General features: G+C 44.3%; 1 long non-coding RNA gene across 1 annotated transcript in view; it reads left to right on the top strand.

Moving 5' to 3' along the window:
* Positions 1–12,563: 12,563 nt before the first annotated feature.
* Positions 12,564–18,518, top strand: part of LOC122220423 — a 31,837-nt gene continuing 25,882 nt past the window's right edge. Inside the window, exons 1-2 of the long non-coding RNA XR_006202841.1 lie at positions 12,564–12,743; positions 17,533–17,608. This is a non-coding gene — a long non-coding RNA (uncharacterized LOC122220423). The remainder of the gene's footprint in view (positions 12,744–17,532; positions 17,609–18,518) is intronic.

Below are 18,518 nucleotides of genomic sequence, written 5' to 3' on the forward strand. Positions count from 1 at the left end.
CTCTCTCCCCTCCCTGGAGGTCAGAGCCAATAGGACTGAGTCCCAAACTTCTCATTGCTAGGTTGGTTGGTTCCCCAGGCGACCTGCTCCCATCCTGAGATGCTTGCCAAACACCCCCACATTAACATAACAAACGACAACTCTATCACTTTCACGCTTTAAAAATTCCTAGAGTTTTATGAGCTCTGTGTCTGGAATGGGGTCAAAGACTAAATGTCCATTTCTTATTATAAATCACAATATCACAGTTGTCTATGCAGCTACTTGAAGAGAAATTTGAGAACTGGAACTAAAAGAAACCATCTGGTACTATCAAACGGTAGTACCAGATGAGGACTGATCTAAGGAGGAAGGGGGAGAATCGTTACCCAATGGGAAAAGAAGGCCCAGAGCTGAAGAATAATCAAGGAAACTAGCTGGACCTCCCCTCCAGCTTGGCCTTGGCCACTCAGAGCCCAGCTGTTCCTGTTTCTATCCATCCTGACCCAGTTGTGGTCAGATGGCCCAGCTCTTAGCCAGGAAGAAAAGAAGCAGTAGGCTAAATCTGTCAGGAAATCTAAAACCCCCAAACTCCCCATGCCATCCAGGAGACAAACACTGACTGAAAGGACTGAAGCATCCAGCAGTAGCATTTAAAATTGGTCTTGGGGTGCCTGAGTGGCTCAGTGGGTTGAACGTCTGACTTCAGCTCATGTCAAGATCTTGCAGTTTGTGGCTTCGAGCCCCGTGTCGCTCTCTGTGCTGACAGCTCAGAGCCTGGAGCCTGCTTCTGATTCTGTGTCTCCCTCTCTCTGCCCCTCACCCTGCTCAGGCTCTGTCTCTCTGTCTCTCAAAAAGATATAAACGTTAAAAAAGAACTCAAGAAATCATAATGCTATTTTGTTTAATATGGAAAGATAAGAAACAACCCAAATCTCATGAGACAGCAACAAAATCAGGAACAGTGTTTAATCACATAGTATACAGTCATCACACATCAGGCTTTCAAGGAATATTTACTGTCCTGGGAAAATACTCATCAATGTATGACAAAAAGCAGACTAACCTACCAGAATGTTCTCTGGACTTGCTGGGGGAAATTATATTTATGCTTAATAGAGATATTACTCTGGAAAATATAGCCTTGTTTTACATAACAAATACATTGCTTCCAATCATGCAATATGATACACTGTTACACTGTACAAATAATCGAGATTCATGAAATATAAAAATTTTCTTTCACAACACTTTTATGACATTTTTTTAAAAAAGCCTGTCACCCGAAAGGTCTAGAAATATTGAAAATAACTTACTTAGGGTGAATTTTACCCTTTCTATTAACTTTTAAACAACTTGGTTTTTTTTTTTTTCCTTTTGGAACTAAAAAATTATACAATTTAAAGTTACTACATAGGAACTATAATTATTCGCATACACTCTTTAACACAGCAGATCAATACACATTGGCGTTTACTTTCAATAGATAAAAATGAAAGTAGTTAAATATTTTTGTTAGGTTATTATCTGACCTAACTACCTGGAGGAAAAAAGAAAAACTTCTTTGAGCAGAATTTCACGGTTTGGAACACTTTTCGATGGTGCAGAGTTTCTGTCAGTATAGACTGAGCACCAAATATAGGTAAATTTTAACTTCTTGAGGCTTTGAAACTGTAAAGTAGAGATAGGGAACTACCCACACTCTTTTTTTTTTTTTTTTTTTCTTTTTGCATCATACCCTATGCATGAAATAAAATTTCTTTGGCAAAGGGTGCTGAAACCCCACTTCAGTAGACCTTTAATATTTGCTGATCAGGGAGGTGCGTAAGCGTTGTTGATGGTAGGGAACTAGTTTTTATGTTTTTAAAACCTAATGGCGAGGATGGGAGTGGCATGGTATAAAAGGAAGGTGGGCTTCACTGAAAAAGTGCAGATGGGCAGGCTGATTTCCTTTCATGCACTGACAGAAAGAGACAAGGCTGGAGATATGAGGTCCCAAGAGACAGGAACCTGAGAGAGTCAGGACAGGCTGATGGGTGGGTGGGTTGGGACAGGGCGAGGGTAGCTCACAGGAGCCTCTGGAAGCACAGGGAAAAGACTGCGATCTGGTCCCAAGAAGATGACCTTAAAGAAGGAAGACAGATGGCAAAGGAAATGGGTCAGCTGTATGGTCAAGAAGCTGGAGTGGGGGTACCTGGGGAGCCCATGGTGTGGCCTCATAGTTTTATTCAAACTAAAGACTGAGTCTTAGGTCTTGCATATTTCCTCATTCTATGTTTTCTGGTCCCCCTTCCCCTCAAGAGATAACAACAACTAATTCAGGCACCACTGGGCAGCTGGGACCCGGGGTCCCGGGTATCATCCCCCTGCTTGTGGCAGAAAGCAGTAAACTGAGAAGATACTAGGGAGTCTATGGGTATTTGAAGGCAGGGAGAGGGGCAGGAGGAGGTCTGTGGACCGAAATCTGCACTTTGCCCCACCAATCTTGGGTCATTCTCGGCAGCGTCTGGAATTGCCCCACCACGTAGGGATGTAAAGGTACACCTGGTACACGAAACCCCAGTCAGGAACGCCTGCCCTCGGTCCAGTCAGCCCTGTGCTCGCTGTCCTCCTGACTCACCACAGGCATTTCTCCCACCCCTGTTGTTTGTCTTTACGACGTTCAGAATGACATCTCTCGATTGCCAGGACGCTTCCAAATGCATGTGCTTATTTTGGTTGATACTCTTACCTCCTCTCACTACCCACACCCATTTTTTTTTAAAAAAAGGACCTGACATCTATAAGTTGATGCTCTGTATTCATTGAAATTGAAAATTAAAAACTACGTGGAGAAAGGAGGAAGCAAGTATACAAGCTGATATCCTCTCTGTAAAAGAGCCAGCCCCAAAGAAATCAATTAAGGAAGATAAATTACAATTATTAATATCTACTAATATCTCAGAAAAAAAATTCATTTCCATACGAGTTAACATCAGTGTCATTGTATTTGATTAAAAATTGTCTTGTACCTTTGAAGGCAAATAATCCAAAAGATGCACAAATGTATTCATATCAATCTTAGCCAAAATGTCACCAGATATCAGTAGCTGTATAAAGGCAATCATTTGGCAAAATCAAATATGAAAAACAAACACAAGGATGCTTGGTCACCAATGTGGAACCTGAAAATCAAGTAGAGTGAAGCAATGTTGAATTAAAAAAAATTGTTTTTAAAGCATGGAGTTTGAAATCAGACAGACCTGGATTCAACTTAGTTTAACACTGACTAACTGTGTCACATCACCTCTCTGTGCTTCAACTTATTCACATTTAAATCTTTGAAAGCTTGCTTTGAGAAATAGGGATACATGTCTAAGGAAACTACAACAGTGCCGGGTACACAGAAGTCACTCAATAAATGGTATTTACAATGAGCACCTACAATGCTCCAGACACTATTCTAGGTGCTAAAATTACAGTGACGAATGGAAGAGATCTTTGTTTTGGTGACATGTGCGTTGTGGTGGGGGCAAATAGCCAATGAAGAAGTAGGAGAAGAAGGAAGGGAGGAAGACAAGGAGTGAGGGAAGTAGGAGAGGTAGGAGGGAGATTCAGGGAGTGATATTTCCTATTAAAAAAATATCAGAGTAATAGAGGGTATCTTGCAGCAAAGGGTAGTTAGTCTAGCTAAGTAGTCAGGGAAGGATTCTCTAAAGAGGTCACATCGTCTCTGAGTCTTTTCTGATGAAAAAGGAAGCCAGAGTGCGTTGAGATCTTGAGAAAAAGCATTCCAACCAAAGGAAATGGCAAAAAGAAAAGCTGTGAAACAAGAACAAATTTTGCATTTTCCAGAGACAAATTAAAGGCCAATGAATGATGGGACAAGGGGTACAAGATTAGATCCAAGATATTGGCAGGACCATCTCAGGGAAGTCCTTGGGCCCTAACAAAGTTTGTATTTTATTCTAATTATAGTAGGAAATTATGGGCGGTACTTAAATGGGAGGGTGAGTGATATTATTAAATACAGTCTTTAAAAAGAGGATTCTGTATGATGTATGAAGAATAAAGGGGAGTGTCTGTGGGTGGAGAGAGGGTGAAAGCAAGCAGACCAGTTAGGAGGCTATTGGAGCAGTTCAGTTAAGACACAGTGGCTTCTTGGACTAGCCTAGTAGCAGTAGAGGGGGTGAGATATGGTTAGACTAAGGCTCTATTTGGGAGGGAGAGCTGACTTCCAAGGAATTGATGTGAAGGAATGAAAGAGGTCTGGGTTGATTCCCAGATCCTAGACTTGAGCCACAGACTGAACAGTAATGCCATTATTATGACAGTAAAGAGGAGGGTTGGCATGGTTGATGTCAGGATCGTCGAACAATAAGTAGAGATGCCAAGCAGACAGGTAGACACACAGGCTGGAGATCAAGAGCACTCCTGGGAGATAATATTTGTATCAGGTATATGTAAAGTGCATCATGTGAAGTGTCCAATTCAGTTTTGCTGAATTGAAAAAAAAGTTTGAGCCCAATAACAAGAGATATTCACTGGTTTTCAGGAAATTAGATCTTGAAAACTTTTATTTAACTGACTCTTAAGCTACTTTTATTGGCACACAAGGGTTGGCTCAGTAAAAACTATGATTTGCCTGTGGTCAGCAAAATGTGATAGAAGCAAGTGATGATTCCGTTGCAGTATCAGAAACATGGTTTCCATACCGACAAAACCCATACAGCACAGTGTCCTTGATTCTAGATAAAGTGCTGCTTCACTGGTTCACGTCTTGGGATAGGTGTAGTTAAAATCCCTTCTTCTGGAAGGAAAAAAGAGAGAAACACCCACGGAGTTTTATTTTTCTTGACACATCCAATGCTATCCAAGCTGGTCTGGCAGGCATCATGACAAACTGATTTGAGTTAGACTCCTCTGTTCTTCTCTGGTAGGATCCTGGTGCTGCCATCAGGGAGCATCTAGTTTATGAGCGACTCGCTTAACACACATGAGACACAGGCAAAGGCAATGTAACTGACTGCGTGAAAGGGACAACAGTGTGTGTGCATTTTGATCTGTGCTCTTGGTTGCTTTTCTCCTACATGTTGCCAGCACTGGTGACACCTTCTAGATGAACTACTCTCAGGGGAGAACAAATCATCCCAAGTCAAAGGAGTTTGTGAAATTTCTAACTGGGTTTCTTAAATGCAGAGCATGCACAATCATCTGAAAGCCAAAGGGCTACTTACTTATAAGAACTAGATTTCTCAAAATAAACAAACAAACAAACAAACAAATGGGTTCCATGGAATTCTAAGAGCTGAGCTTTAGGGATCAAGAACCAAGTTTGGTGGAACGAGCACTTGGTTTGGACTAACTTCCACAGAATAGTAAGGAATGCCAGTCGATGTATCTACCTTTCCATCCAAAAAGGAAATGAAGATTTACCAGTGAGCCAGAGGAAGAGATTCAGAGATGATTAAGACAGAGTACTTAATAAGAATAACGTAACTGATGGCAAAATCTGGTCCCTCTGGCGGTCAAACCTTATGTGGAACGTGGTAAAGACACTCGTTAGGTTTAGGAGACTTCTAACAGCACCTTCCAAGGCAGAGCCCAAGAGGACAGGGAGTCTCATAGAAAAGCTTTGAATTTGAAAGATGTTGGAGCAGTTTGGCTCTTGGATCCAGACTGGCAATGATGGGGGGATGTGTCTGAGCAGACAGGCCTTAGCACAGCCTTGCAAAGTCCTGCATGGCACTGAAGAATAAGGAGAGGCAATTGAGAGTTTTGAATACCCAGGCAGGGGTGTAGAGGGAGTATGGGAGCTGGTAAGTCACGAGAGGTCTAGGAGCAGGGCAGGAGGACACAGCAGTGTTGGCTTCATGGTTGATGGGGGCCAGGTCAGAGCCCAGAGTCCTCAACAGCACAGCTAGCCTTTCACATCAAAGGCCAGGCAGGAGGGGAGATGCCTTAAGGATGCCAGCCATAGTTCTCCAGAGCCCAGAGCATGACCGCACAGTGGCCATCAAAGGCAAAGGACTGCATAAAATCCTAGATTATTATTATTATTATTACTTTTAATGTTTATTTATCTTTGACCGAGAGAGACAGAGAGAGCATGAGCAGCAGGGGAGGGACAGAGAGAGAGGGAGACCCAGAATCTGAAGCAGGCTCCAGGCTCTGAGCTGTCAGCACAGAGCCCAACGCGGGGCTCAAACTCACGGACCGCGAGATCATGACCTGAGCCGAAGTCAGATGCTTAACTGACTGCACCACCCAGGCACCCCCAAACCCAGATTATTTCTAAGCCCCCTACACACTGAGGTCACTCCTAGGGCATAAAAGGGGGGGAAACTCTGACTATGACTGCCTCCTTACAAAAAGAGGCAACATCTTAAACTGGAAGTAAGGAGCTACCTTAATGTGGAACTATTAACAGCTTTAGGTTATCAGTTATCAGGACAAATGAAGTTGACAAGTGGAACTGAGCTGAGTTTAATCTCACAAGAATTCAAAATGTTACACTTCTTCATATTTGATTTGCGGCTGTACATTTGGAAATGGCTGCGTGGCCTGAGTTATGATACACCGGCTGAAAGCTGCACGGCATTTCAAAGTTGAGCGACAACGAGTGAGGCCAGGAATGATGAGGCAATGGTTAGGGAGGAGGGGAGGTGCCACAGCAGAGAGGGGCGGGTGGGACGCTGGGCCAGAGGCAGTGCCAGAGCCGCATAAGCAGAAACCTGCTGGGTGAGACGCGTACCTGAGGTCAGCAGAGAGCTCCTGTGAAAGGAGAAATTGCATGCTGGGAACGGGGAGCCCCACAGTGGAGAAGTTCACAGAGTCACCTTTCTTGCCCCGCCCATGCTCCCTAGAGAGATTACTCCTAAGGTCACTGATGGGAGGTTGGTGCCGTGGGCCCTGAGCCCGCCTGCCTTCTAACGGCACCCTTGACTGATTGGACTGAGGGTTATACATACAGAACCCAAACAGGCCAACCTGGAGCCCTCTCCCACGGGTCTGGAACTGGGACACAAGGACTCTAGTTCATTGGCTCTCAAAGTTTAATGTACATAAGAATCATGTGAGATTCCCAAGCTCTAAAACCATATCTTTGGGTCTGGAGCTGAAAAATATTTGATCTTCAGGATCTGTAATCTTCAGGGTGTATCTGAAGCAGGTTTAAAGCACAGGACACTTTTTTTAAAAAAATTTTTTATTTTTAATGTTTATTCATTTTTGAGACAAAGAGAGACAGAGCATGAGAGGGGGGAGGGGCAGAGAGAGAGGGAGACACAGAATCTGAAACAGGCTCCAGGCTCTGAGCTGTCAGCACAGAGCCCGACGCGGGGCTCGAACTCATGGACCTCGAGATCGTGACCTGAGCCAGAGTCAGAAGCTCAACCGACTGAACCACCCAGACGCCCCTACAGGATACTTTTAACAAGTATCCCCAGTGAGTCTAAGATGGGAATGCCACAGATCACAAACTGAGAAGCAGGCCTCTGGGCTGGGGGCTTCTCTAGAGCTAAGGTGGACATTTTTAGCCAAACAAATGATGAAGCAGAAGAAGGAGGTCTGTCTATAGAGAGAAGGATAAAGCCAACATGCACAGAGAAGTTGTGCGGCAGGTGGGAAGCTGGCTAACCCATCACGCTTCCCAACCCTTCCCTCCTTGCTTACCTCACTCAAGTAGAGACTAGAAACTCTAAACACCTGTGCCCGGTCTCCTTTGAAACCAGCAGGTCACATGACAAACTTTTGGCCAGTGAGAGGTACACAGAAGTCTGCTCTGTTGGGGGAGCACATTTTGGGAAAGCTTTTGCCTTCATGATGGAGGGGTAGCCACAGGGCACAGTTGCCCATCGTTGCGCTTCTTCCTGCACAACATCTGGAGCAAGACATCTGTAATCCATGAAGCAAGACCCACAAGCAGAGTCCACACACTGAGAATGCAGAGCAGGAGAAAGGCCTCCAGTCACAGACCCAACCCCCCCCCCCCCCGCCCCTTGCGGGTGGCGCATATATACAGTGGAGTATGTTTACATCTTTAGTGACTTCGTAGGAGGGTAACGAGGACCAGGAGGATAAAACTGCAGACCTTCCAGGGAGTCCTGGAGCTGTATCAGTGGCAGGAAGAGGATCACTCACTGCCCCTGGTCTCACCCAACCACTAGGTAGAAATAGTTGAGAGCAAGGAGGCATGTATAATAATCAGCTCAGGAGCAATCTCAACGGGGGCAAGGGGTGCCTGGTGGCTCAGCTGGCTGAGCGTCCGGCTTCAGCTTGGGTCATGATCTCACGGTTGATGGGTTTGAGCCCCATGTCAGCCTCTGTGCCGACAGCTCAAAGCCTGAAGCCTGCTTCGGATTCTGTGTCTCCCTCTCTCTCTGCCCCTGCCCTGCTTGTGCTCTCTCTCTCCCTCAAAAATAAATAAACATTAAAAAAAGTTGAAACAAAAAGCAGAAAACAAAAAACAGGGGCATTCTCAGATCATTAAAAAGAGAGCTAACTGCCTATCCAAGAAAATGAATCTGCTGGATTTTCCTTACTAGTATGATGAAGTACCTGTAAGACATATATAGTTATCCTATAGATGATGTCACTATATTATAGTTATAGGCAATAAGAATTTAAAGACCTCAAGTTGCAAAAAAGAAAGAAAGAAAGAAAGAAAAGAAAGTAAGAAAGGAAGAAAGAAAGAAAGAGAAAGAGAAAAAAGAGAAAGAGAAAGGAAAGAATAGGAACCCCTTCCCACTAAACTCAATAGGAAAGGTGATGAAACTCCTCGGATGAAACCAGAGATCACTGCCACAGAAGGATCTCAGTCTGAACAGTGGCTCAGGTTTGAATCACCGTGGCCTGTACAACCAGGTTCAAGGACCCACCCAAGTGAAGAAAGTTTCCATTGATCTGAAAATCTTTGGGACAGTACAATAGCTGAAAACCTAGGAAGGCAGACTTCTTAAAAACCTTAAATAATAAGATTAAGAAGCAACATCAAATCTACTGAACTTTTTAAATCAGGAATAATGAGAAGGTTTTTAAATAGTTTTGTAACCACAGTGACATTTTGTATTGTGCTGTTTGCTTCCTAAGGTGGTAAATAGTATATTAGTTTCCTGTGTCTGCATGACAAATCGCCACAAACTTAAAACAATAGAAATGGATTCGCTTACAGTTCTGGAGGAGGACAGAAGTCTGAAATCAAGGTCTGGCTGCCTCCAGGACCTCTAGGAGACAATGTAGCCCTTGCCCCCTCCAGCTTCTGGTGGCTCTAGGCATTCCTTGACACGTGACCACATCACTCCAATCTCTGCCGCTGTGGTCACATGGGCTCCTCCTCTTCTGTGTGTCTGTCTGTTCTCCCACTGTCTTCCCCTATAAGGACACTTGTGATTGGATTAAGTCCCAGCCAGATAATCCATGATAATCTCCCTGTATCAAGACATTCAACTAAGTCAGCAAAGATCCTTTTTCTTTGCAAGGTTACATTTAGGTTCTAGGAATTAGGACCTGAAATCTTTGGGTGGTCAAAAATAAGCCTACTACAAAGAGTTACTAAGAAAATTTGATAGACCTGACATGTGATTTTAGATACATTTAAGCTTATAATCAATGTGTAACAGCTGAGGGAGTTATATTTTTATTTATTTGGACAGTGAGTATGTGAATATTTTTTAAAAATTTTTTTGTTTATTTATTTTTGAGACAGAGACAGAGCATGAACGGGGGAGGGCCAGAGAGAGAGGGAGACACAGAATCCGAAAAAGGCTCCAGACCCTAATCTGTCAGCACAGAGCCCGATGCAGGGCTCGAATTCACAAACCGCTAGATCGTGACCTGAGCCGAAGTCGGATGCTTAACCGACTGAGCCACCCAGGCGCCCCAGTATGTGAATATTTAAAGGAATGCTACTTGTTAATTTTAGGGGCACCTGGGTGGCTCTGTCGGTGGCTAGTGTCCAACTCTTGATTTCCACTCAGGTCATCATCCCAGGGTCATGGCCTCGAGCCCTGCCTTGGGCTGGGCACTGAGCCTGGAGCTTAAGATCTCTCCTCACTTGCAGTCTCTCTCTCTAAAAAGAACACAAAGAAGTTAATTTGAAGTAAATAAGATGAATACATTAGACCCTCAACAAAGTGCAAATGGTAATGAATATTCTTCTCCACACAAGTCTCTTGGATTTTAACAAGTATTAATATTTTATACTTGATGTCTCTCTTGATTTACTCTGTATGTGTGTGTGTGGGGGGGGCAGAGTTGGGTTTCAGGAACCCTTTCTACACTATTTCTCATTCCTGACGTACAACATGAGGAAGAAATTGGAATTAATACACAAAGCAAACATATGTGCACACCCACATGCTTTCCCCACTCATGACAAGAGCTGGGGAAGCAAGAACAGGCACTGAGCATGTTGGGTCATTCACAGCAGTGGGCAGTGGGCCAGCTGCCGCTACACAAGAATAGCTTCTGAGGTCACCGACTGTTGTTTGCCTCATAATGACTCGTGTCTTGTGCTTGTGGGTTTTGGTTCCCTTAACAGTGGGTCACAGGGCTGCTACAGAACACTTTGTGTTGTTTGTTTTCGCTCACCATGCTCAATGCGTTCTGGGTTTTAAATCTCCTTTTTGAAGAAGAATCGTTGCCTAGACGCAAGAGTACAGGATATTCGGGTCCATGGGGCACGCGACTGAGTTCAGGGGTTGCTCGTCATGAACTTGATGGATGAACTTGATGGATACATCAAGCTCTGAAGGAAGAAAACAAAACAAAATTTTGCCCTAAGGCATCAGCTCCTCTCCTCAGCATATTGGATTCCTAAAATCATTTCCTTTCCTGGTCCCTGGCACTTCTCCTCCCCCAAAGATTTCCCACCCATGCCTCCTCAGGGTTTTCTGCGTGTCCGAGCAGATAAGCTGGTCCACCTCATAGAACTTGCATAAGTTGGGCAAAGTGGGGCTCTCCGAGGAAGTGGAGTCTCGGAGGCACTTAGAATGTCTTCCCTGCCTATTGCCCTTTTGGTTATTTTGTGTCTACTGAAACCACATCCACCACTGAAGAAGATTTTTCCTTTAGTCCTCTTTCAGTTTGCTATGTGGTCAAAATGTTGGGCCAACGCTTTATTTCATGTTACTTTCATTTTTGAGAATGACTTTACTGAAAACAATGCAGCAGATGAGTCATAATAATTCAAGGTCATTAATTCGCTAGGTTACACCAAATGCTACAGAGTATTACTAATTATGTTGTACGTATATGGCTTTTGAGATTCAGGATATGTTATACCCAAGAACTCAGTCACCTTCCTTATCACATAATCAATTCAACATGCCTGGCACCATTTTTTTTTTTTTTTTTTTTTTTTTTTTTTTTTTTTTTGCAGCTGAGGACTTTGGAGGGAGATAACTTAAGTGATTTACTCTGGGTCACAAAGAGGCGTCCTTGTCAGAGAAGAAACATGCTCTTTTATGGTGACTAAATAATGTATAAATCACTTCAAACAAAAAACACGTAATGCTGAATTAGTATTTCTTTAGTAACTAAAACAGCATTTCCTGAATTCTCTGGAAGTTTCCTTGGACATCTTCCACTGGAGTACAAATGAGCCCCAATCCAATGAATTCTTGGAGAAGAAATGACGTTACGAAAGGACTGCATGGCATTTTTGTTTGTTTGTTTTTTCAGGAATATGTGGATGGACGTGAGACAAAAAGTAGGCAGCCAAGCGCATTTCATAAAATTGAGGGGGGTGAGGGGGAAGATCAGTTAATGATCAAGACACTCCCAACTGGGAAGGTAACAACATTTGCTTTTTCATCCCTAATAATATGTGTGCTTTCTAATATTAAGCCTTCCAGCTTTTTAATGAAAATGACCATAGCAAATTGGAGGGGTGTGCAGAAATAGCACAGACTTGGAAGTCTCCAGGGAGTTTCAAGTTCCTGCTTGAAGATTATATTTTAAACACATCTTGACTGCTTAGTCACTCGCATGCCCGGGCATTGCAGGCATTTGCCGTCTGGCTGCAGGCTTCCTCTGTGGAAATTTCTCTTAGTGCTATTGAGAACAATGTATATGCAATCACAAAAGTCAATGCAAAGGGTAGTGACTAACCCGAAATGCCTTGAGAGAAAATGGGGAAATTTCACAAAGGTCCCACCAGGGCTGCAAAATAATGCGCCTTGCAATTGGGGGAAATGGTCACATAAGTACATAAGATCAATGAATAGGTGGAGTGGGAAATTTCACTTCCCAGTAGGTCCTGATGGCAACAATGTCAAATCACCCCAAAGCCAGTGTCACCAACAAGTCCCCACAGGCTGGACCTGCGTTACCCCCCAAAACATGACAAAACTCACCCAGAGATCCTCACTTGTGTTCTTCAAAACTACAGTTTTCAACCAAAATAAAATTTAAAAGGCTCATATAGTTGCGTATACACATACCCATCAGTATTGATGTCCTTACAGAATATAGTATAAAGAACATAGAATTAAGAACCAGAACACCAGGACTGAGAACTACCTTGACCTCTGTCCCCCTGGAAATTCTCTGAGCTTCAGTTTCCTGTTTGTAATGTGGCACAAGAATGCTCTCCTTACCTAGGTTGTTATGAAAGTTCAAATGTGGAAATCAGTGTGAAGGCACTTTGGAGACTCAATAGTTAGACAGAACTGTTGTGTCCAGCAATGTAAGAAAACTGAGTGTAAGGGGGGAAACCTCTATATTCACTGATGCTATGGCCGTGCTTACAAAACATGAAAACAAGACCAAGTCTGGAGCTACAAGTAAGGCAGTGAGGGTAAGGGGTACAGTCCCACCTGCCTCCTTATTGTATTCTCTTTGCCGGACAACTTAGAATAAGGCAGGAGTCCTCGGGGATTATCCACATTCCTCCCCACTTACTTCACCAGAGGCTCCTCTGGGTTAATGATGCCCTTACTAAGACGAAGATACGGTCTTGATAACCCAGGCGATTAAGCCCGTAGGCGTTCGAGCCAGACTACCTAGGTTCAAATTAGGGTTCTGCCGTTTTCTAGCTGCGTAACCTTTAGAAAATTGCTTGGTCTCTTTGCATCTCGTTTTCCCCAGGTGTGAAATGGGAATGACAATGGTACCTATGTTGAAAATTCTTAGTAAATGTTACTAAAGCCTAGTCTGAACGACCTCAGCCAGCTAAGAAGAAGGCAGTGTGTAGGAAATGTTTCCCGTCTTTTTAATACTTGAATAAACTGATGTTTTCTTCCCCCAGAGCAACACAGCTTCTAGTCCCCACAGTGTCCCCAGGCACACCAGGCAGAGGCTTGCTTCCCTTCCTCAGGACACTGTCCTAACCCCAGTGGGGAAAAAAAAGTCTCTAATGACCCTAGAACTGAGCAGTCAACAACCTGTTCAGCCTTATGTGACAGTCCTTTCTCTGAGATTCAATCCCTTTTGTGAAAAAAAAAAAAAAAAAAATCAGTCGTTGGTTTAGAACTTTCCAAAACCCCTCATAAAACTGAAATATTAGCGGGGTTTTTTTCTTTTTCTTCTACATCTTCAGACTGGCTTCAGGGTCAGAGACCTCATCGAAGCCTAGGGCCTTATACTGGGCCAAGGAGAAATAATGAACCAAACACAGTGCAATCTCAGGTTCCCAGAGACGGGGACGGATAACAAAGCCCTTGTCAAACACATAGCCGGTGAGGCTTGCACTTTCTGGACGAGTTAGCGCTCTTCCAACAACCTCTCCCCACCCAGAGAACCCAAAGGTGGTAACACGCAGCGTGAGCCTTCTTCGCAGTAGAGCCTCCATTTGGAGCAAGGATGCTTCTGCTTGCCTCCCATCCCACTAGCCAAAAAAAAAATATATCAATTTTTATACGGTTGAAACATGACACCTAAAGGCAGAAAAAGCAGTGAGAGGAAGTCCTTACTAACGGGAATCAGGAGTAAAACGGGCACAAGCAAAACCCGAGCAGCCACGCTCCCTTCTCGGACACTGACTGCTCCCAGGATCCCAGCCCAGACAGGCCCCACGACACCACCAAGCCTCCCTCCTGGCTCGGCGTCCTCGTCCTCTCTCTCCTCTCACTTCCCGCCCCTTCTCTAGCCTCCCGGGCCCTTTCTTCCAGGCCCCTTCGCCCCGCGCTGTCGTAAAGGAATTGCTTTCTCTGCTCCCAAATCACTGAACGGCAATGCAGCCACCTGCTCTTTTGCATGTGTGTTACCGGGGTGACCCCCTTGGTTAGCCCCATCATGTACCTCTGGAGGTGGTTTAGCAGTTTACGCCTCAGCGAGAACAGGAACCAAGAAGTTCCCTTCTCACAGGAGTTGTAACTTGACCTCCTTCTCAGAACAGAGATAAGAGGGATGTGGTTTTTACTTACAGGCCTAGAGGCACATCAGACGCTCATTTTACGGATGCCAAAAACTGGAAGCCTCAGAGAGACAGATTTTAGAAGAGGCTTTACATAAGGAGAATCTCCTAGGGTGTCTTAGGACCCGGGGACAAGTAAATGGCACCTGAGTACGAGGTCTGGCAGGAATCTCCTGAGATGTACCAGAGGTGCGTCTGTGCACCTAAATCACCCCGGGAAGACTGAGTGTGCAGATGGGGATAATACCTTAGACAAGCAGAGCGCTTTGGTTTACAAAGGACTTTCATTTTTACAGTCTTCTCTCATCTGTAGAACCTGATGGGGTAGGCAGGCTGTATATGACAATTTCCACTGTAGAGGTGACAGAATGAATGCTCAGGGAAGCACACAGTGACTTCTAATTTCCCACGGCGAGCCAGGGGTGTGTGGGTAGACTTTTCTTTCTGGACTCCTACTATTATGCTCTTTCTACAGAAGGAAGAGGTTCCGACGGTGGTGGGGAAGCCAGAGAGCAGGAGAAGGCCGGCACGTGCCCTGCCCGAGGAGTTGTTGCAGCCAGAGTCGCTCTGGGACACAAAACAGCCATGAGACCCCTTCTGTTTGCGCGGCTGCACCAGCGTCAGGCCCCTACAAGGAGGCTTCCTGACTGCTTTTCTAGAGAATGCCTCTCTGAGGCGGGAGACGATCGGAGATGCCCCAGGGTCCAAGGTTTTCCCTTGACACATCACCCTCAGTCCCTCCTCTAGTTTATCATGTTTATGACCACGGCCGGTATCTGGGAGGGCAACACGTGATCCACTGTCATTCCTTCCTCGGTCACCAGCTGCGTCCTCAGAGCGCGCTCCGTGCCAGGCAGTGCTAGGCGCCTGGAACACAAGACTCAGTAGGGCTTAAGTCAGGAGCTCAGTGGAAGGATGTCAAGATGGAAACAAGCAAGTACAGATCGTGTATAGAGGACAACGGAGGGAGGGGTGGCAAAGGAGAACATCCCGTAGCAAACACATCATCAGTTTCCTAAGCTGCGAGGAGGAAGGGGGTAGTATCATGCTTAAGATGGCTGCCGTCTCCAAGTCTGGAAGGACATCACCACAAGAAGGGCTGAGGCTTCTCACGGAGGGGCAGTGCGGAGCTGACAAGAAGGAAGCGGGTTCTGGAGTCTGGCATACCTGAGTTCCACCCTGCAGTTCCCTGCACGGGACTGGTCACAGTCCTCCAAGTTTGCCCTGTTGACCGGTGCCCACAAAGGGGCTGTAATAGTGCCCGTGACACCATGCTCTGGGAGCCTTACCTGCCTGGGCTTTCATGCAGGGGCCATCAGGGTTCTAAGCCTAGCACCATCCCCAACGCTGGACCCTGGACAAATGAATTCATTTGCAGCTCCAGGGGCTCATCCACAAAAAGAATTGAGAACAGTACTGCCTTCAAGGGTTATTTTGAGGATTAAGTGATCTAATGCATATCAAGTCCTGAGTACAGGCCCTGGCAAGTGGCAAACGTTCGGTGAATGCTAGTCAGCGTCATGCTGTCTACATGGCCTGCCAACACAAGAGCTGAAATCTTCAAGGCAACACCTTCATTTCCTTTCCCACTGGAGTTTGTGCTTCTCGCATAAAACTCAGAACAAAACAGAACTGTCCTTACGCTGCTTGCCTCCTCCTCGGTGGTGCAGGAGATCAGAATATGCCGTCCCCAAATCTGCCACTTTGACATAAGGACTATTTTAAGCTGAAGGCAGCTGGGAAGAAGCAGACACAAGAAAAAACTTAACCTCACCACAGTTTGCCACCCCTAATCGTCTAAACCCTTTTTCCTTCAGCCTATCTCTTCTCTACAAAGTTATTGTTCTTTATGAAGATGCTAGAGAAGCCCCAGTTCCAACCACCCCTCTGAGTGACCCATCACTGATGCTCCCACATGTAGGTGCCATGCACACCTCAATAAACTCTGTTTTTTTCTTAGTGTCACTCTAATTTGCAGGGTTGGAGCCAGAAAACCTAGGAGGACTGAGAAAAGGTATTTTGTTTTGTTTCTTCCCCCTCCACCACAGTTGACCAGTCATCCAAGACAACTCTAGGTCTGAACTATCGTCAGGAGACAGATACTCCTTACACCTGAAGTGATATGGGTCCCAAAGGTCGGTAGCATACGTGTCCAAATCCGGGGCTTCCTTCACCTGTTTGCTTCTACATCTCCTGTGGATTCAACATGAGGCTGTCTAAGAAGGAGTGTTCAGCCGCAGTGGACCCTGGTCTCATGACAGCCGAACAACAGCCATAACAGTGGCCACCACTAATATCACCAACACTAATATCACTGTGATCAGCAGGGAGTCCATGGAGTTTCCCTGAAGATGACACTGAAGCAAGCTCAGTGTTTGAGAAAATAAGGATTATGACATTTAGAGTTCTCATGGGAGTTCAAATTGAGCGCTTCCTAAGTTTGGCAAGTTGTAAAGACATCGTTGGATGAGGAACAGACAATTAGAGTCGGCATTCTCTGGCATACAAAGCAGTGAGCTGTGAAGAGTGAGTGTACTCAACAGAATTGACAAAGTGTCTCAAAAAGGAAAGCGATTTACGATGACTGCAAAACATCAGCAATCCCAACATGGCTTCCAGAAGACATAGCTCACCCAGGGCCTATGGGCTGAGATTATTTTGTATTTGGTGCAGTGGATCAGAGATCTGAGGTCAAAGAACTACAAATATGTATTGACCCAGGGGCGCCTGGGTGGCTCAATCTGTTAAGCATCCGACTTTGACTCAGTTCATGATCTCATGGCTCATGAGTTCAAGCCCTGCATTGGGCTCTGTACTAACAGCTCAGAGCCTGGAGCCTGCTTCGGATTCTGTATCTCCCCCTCTCTCTCTCTCTGCCCCTCCCCTGCTCGCACTCTGTCTCTCCCTCTCAAAAATAAGTAAACATTAAAAAAAAAAATTAAAAAATAAAAAAAATATGCATTGACCCAAATTCCATGAGAATAAGCCAATGTCCAACTAGAATACATTCTCCTGGATCACGGGGTTTCCCTCCTTTCCATCTTTGGCTCAGAGAGTGGATTCTCATAAATGTTAGAGGATGACGACAGATATTCCATGTTTTCAAATAAGAAAGATTTCTGAATTACTGTTTTTATATGGAGAGACAGTTGTGTATGTGATATATATGAACATATGTGGATATAATCAATAAAGATAAATTTGTATATATTTTATAGGACCGGGACTGAGCTTGTTGGTACAGTATGAGCTACTGAGGAACTAGTACTTTTGTGTCTCTGTCTACCATTAAAGGTAAGAACCATAAAAAAAAAAATGGTATGAACCATTAGCCACGGACTTCCTCTGAGAATGAGTCCCACATGTATATTCTACATGAAGAGACAGCCAAGCACTTATTTCCAGGATGACTAAGTGTGTATGTGTGTGTGTATAAAAGTTTATTTTATAAGGTCACATAATTCATAGGAAATTATATCTGGGTTAATACTGATTATGTTACACTGAAGAATCATATACTGTCTCAATTATGTATTTCCATTGTCACAACCTTTTTTTTTTTTTTTTTTTTTTTTTTTTTTTTTGCTGTCAAATTCTATAAGGAGCTATTTAACCTGCACATACGGACAGAATTGTCTGAGGATGTGCTGTCATAGCTCCTGCCCACAGCCAAAAACTCCTGTCACATGGTCACAATGTCTGCCCTGGCTTGAGAGGAAAAGAAAAAGATACCCTCCAGAAATCTTAGAGCCTTCTCAACACATTGCATTTAAATTCATACTTCTTCTGAGTGGTCAAAAGCTCATGGAAATTCATACTTCTTGAGAATACAATTTGCCTTTTGAGAATCCATATAATATTAAAATTATTGTTTCACACTTTTTTTTGGTGTTAGGGGCAATAGGAGGAGTTGAAAAAAGTTGAAGTATTAAAATGTGTGTTTTCTCTTTTTGAATGCAGAGAAGGTAGAAACTGAGTTATACAGATGAGTGAGTTAATGTTTACTCTTGGCAAATTTCCTAAACCTATTATTAAGCATGTGGTTTGAAAGCAGATTTTTTTAAATGCAGTTATCCCTAGGGGCCACTATGGGTTTTTAGAAGCATAAAGTCCCAAAATAAAAGTGATACTTTTTTTGATGGTGGTTCAAAATGATTGCCTTTTATGCCAATGTATTTATAAAGATATTGCATTATTCAAGCTC

Source organism: Panthera leo, chromosome B2, assembly GCF_018350215.1.
Source record: "Panthera leo isolate Ple1 chromosome B2, P.leo_Ple1_pat1.1, whole genome shotgun sequence".
Taxonomy (NCBI): Eukaryota; Metazoa; Chordata; class Mammalia; order Carnivora; family Felidae; genus Panthera; species Panthera leo.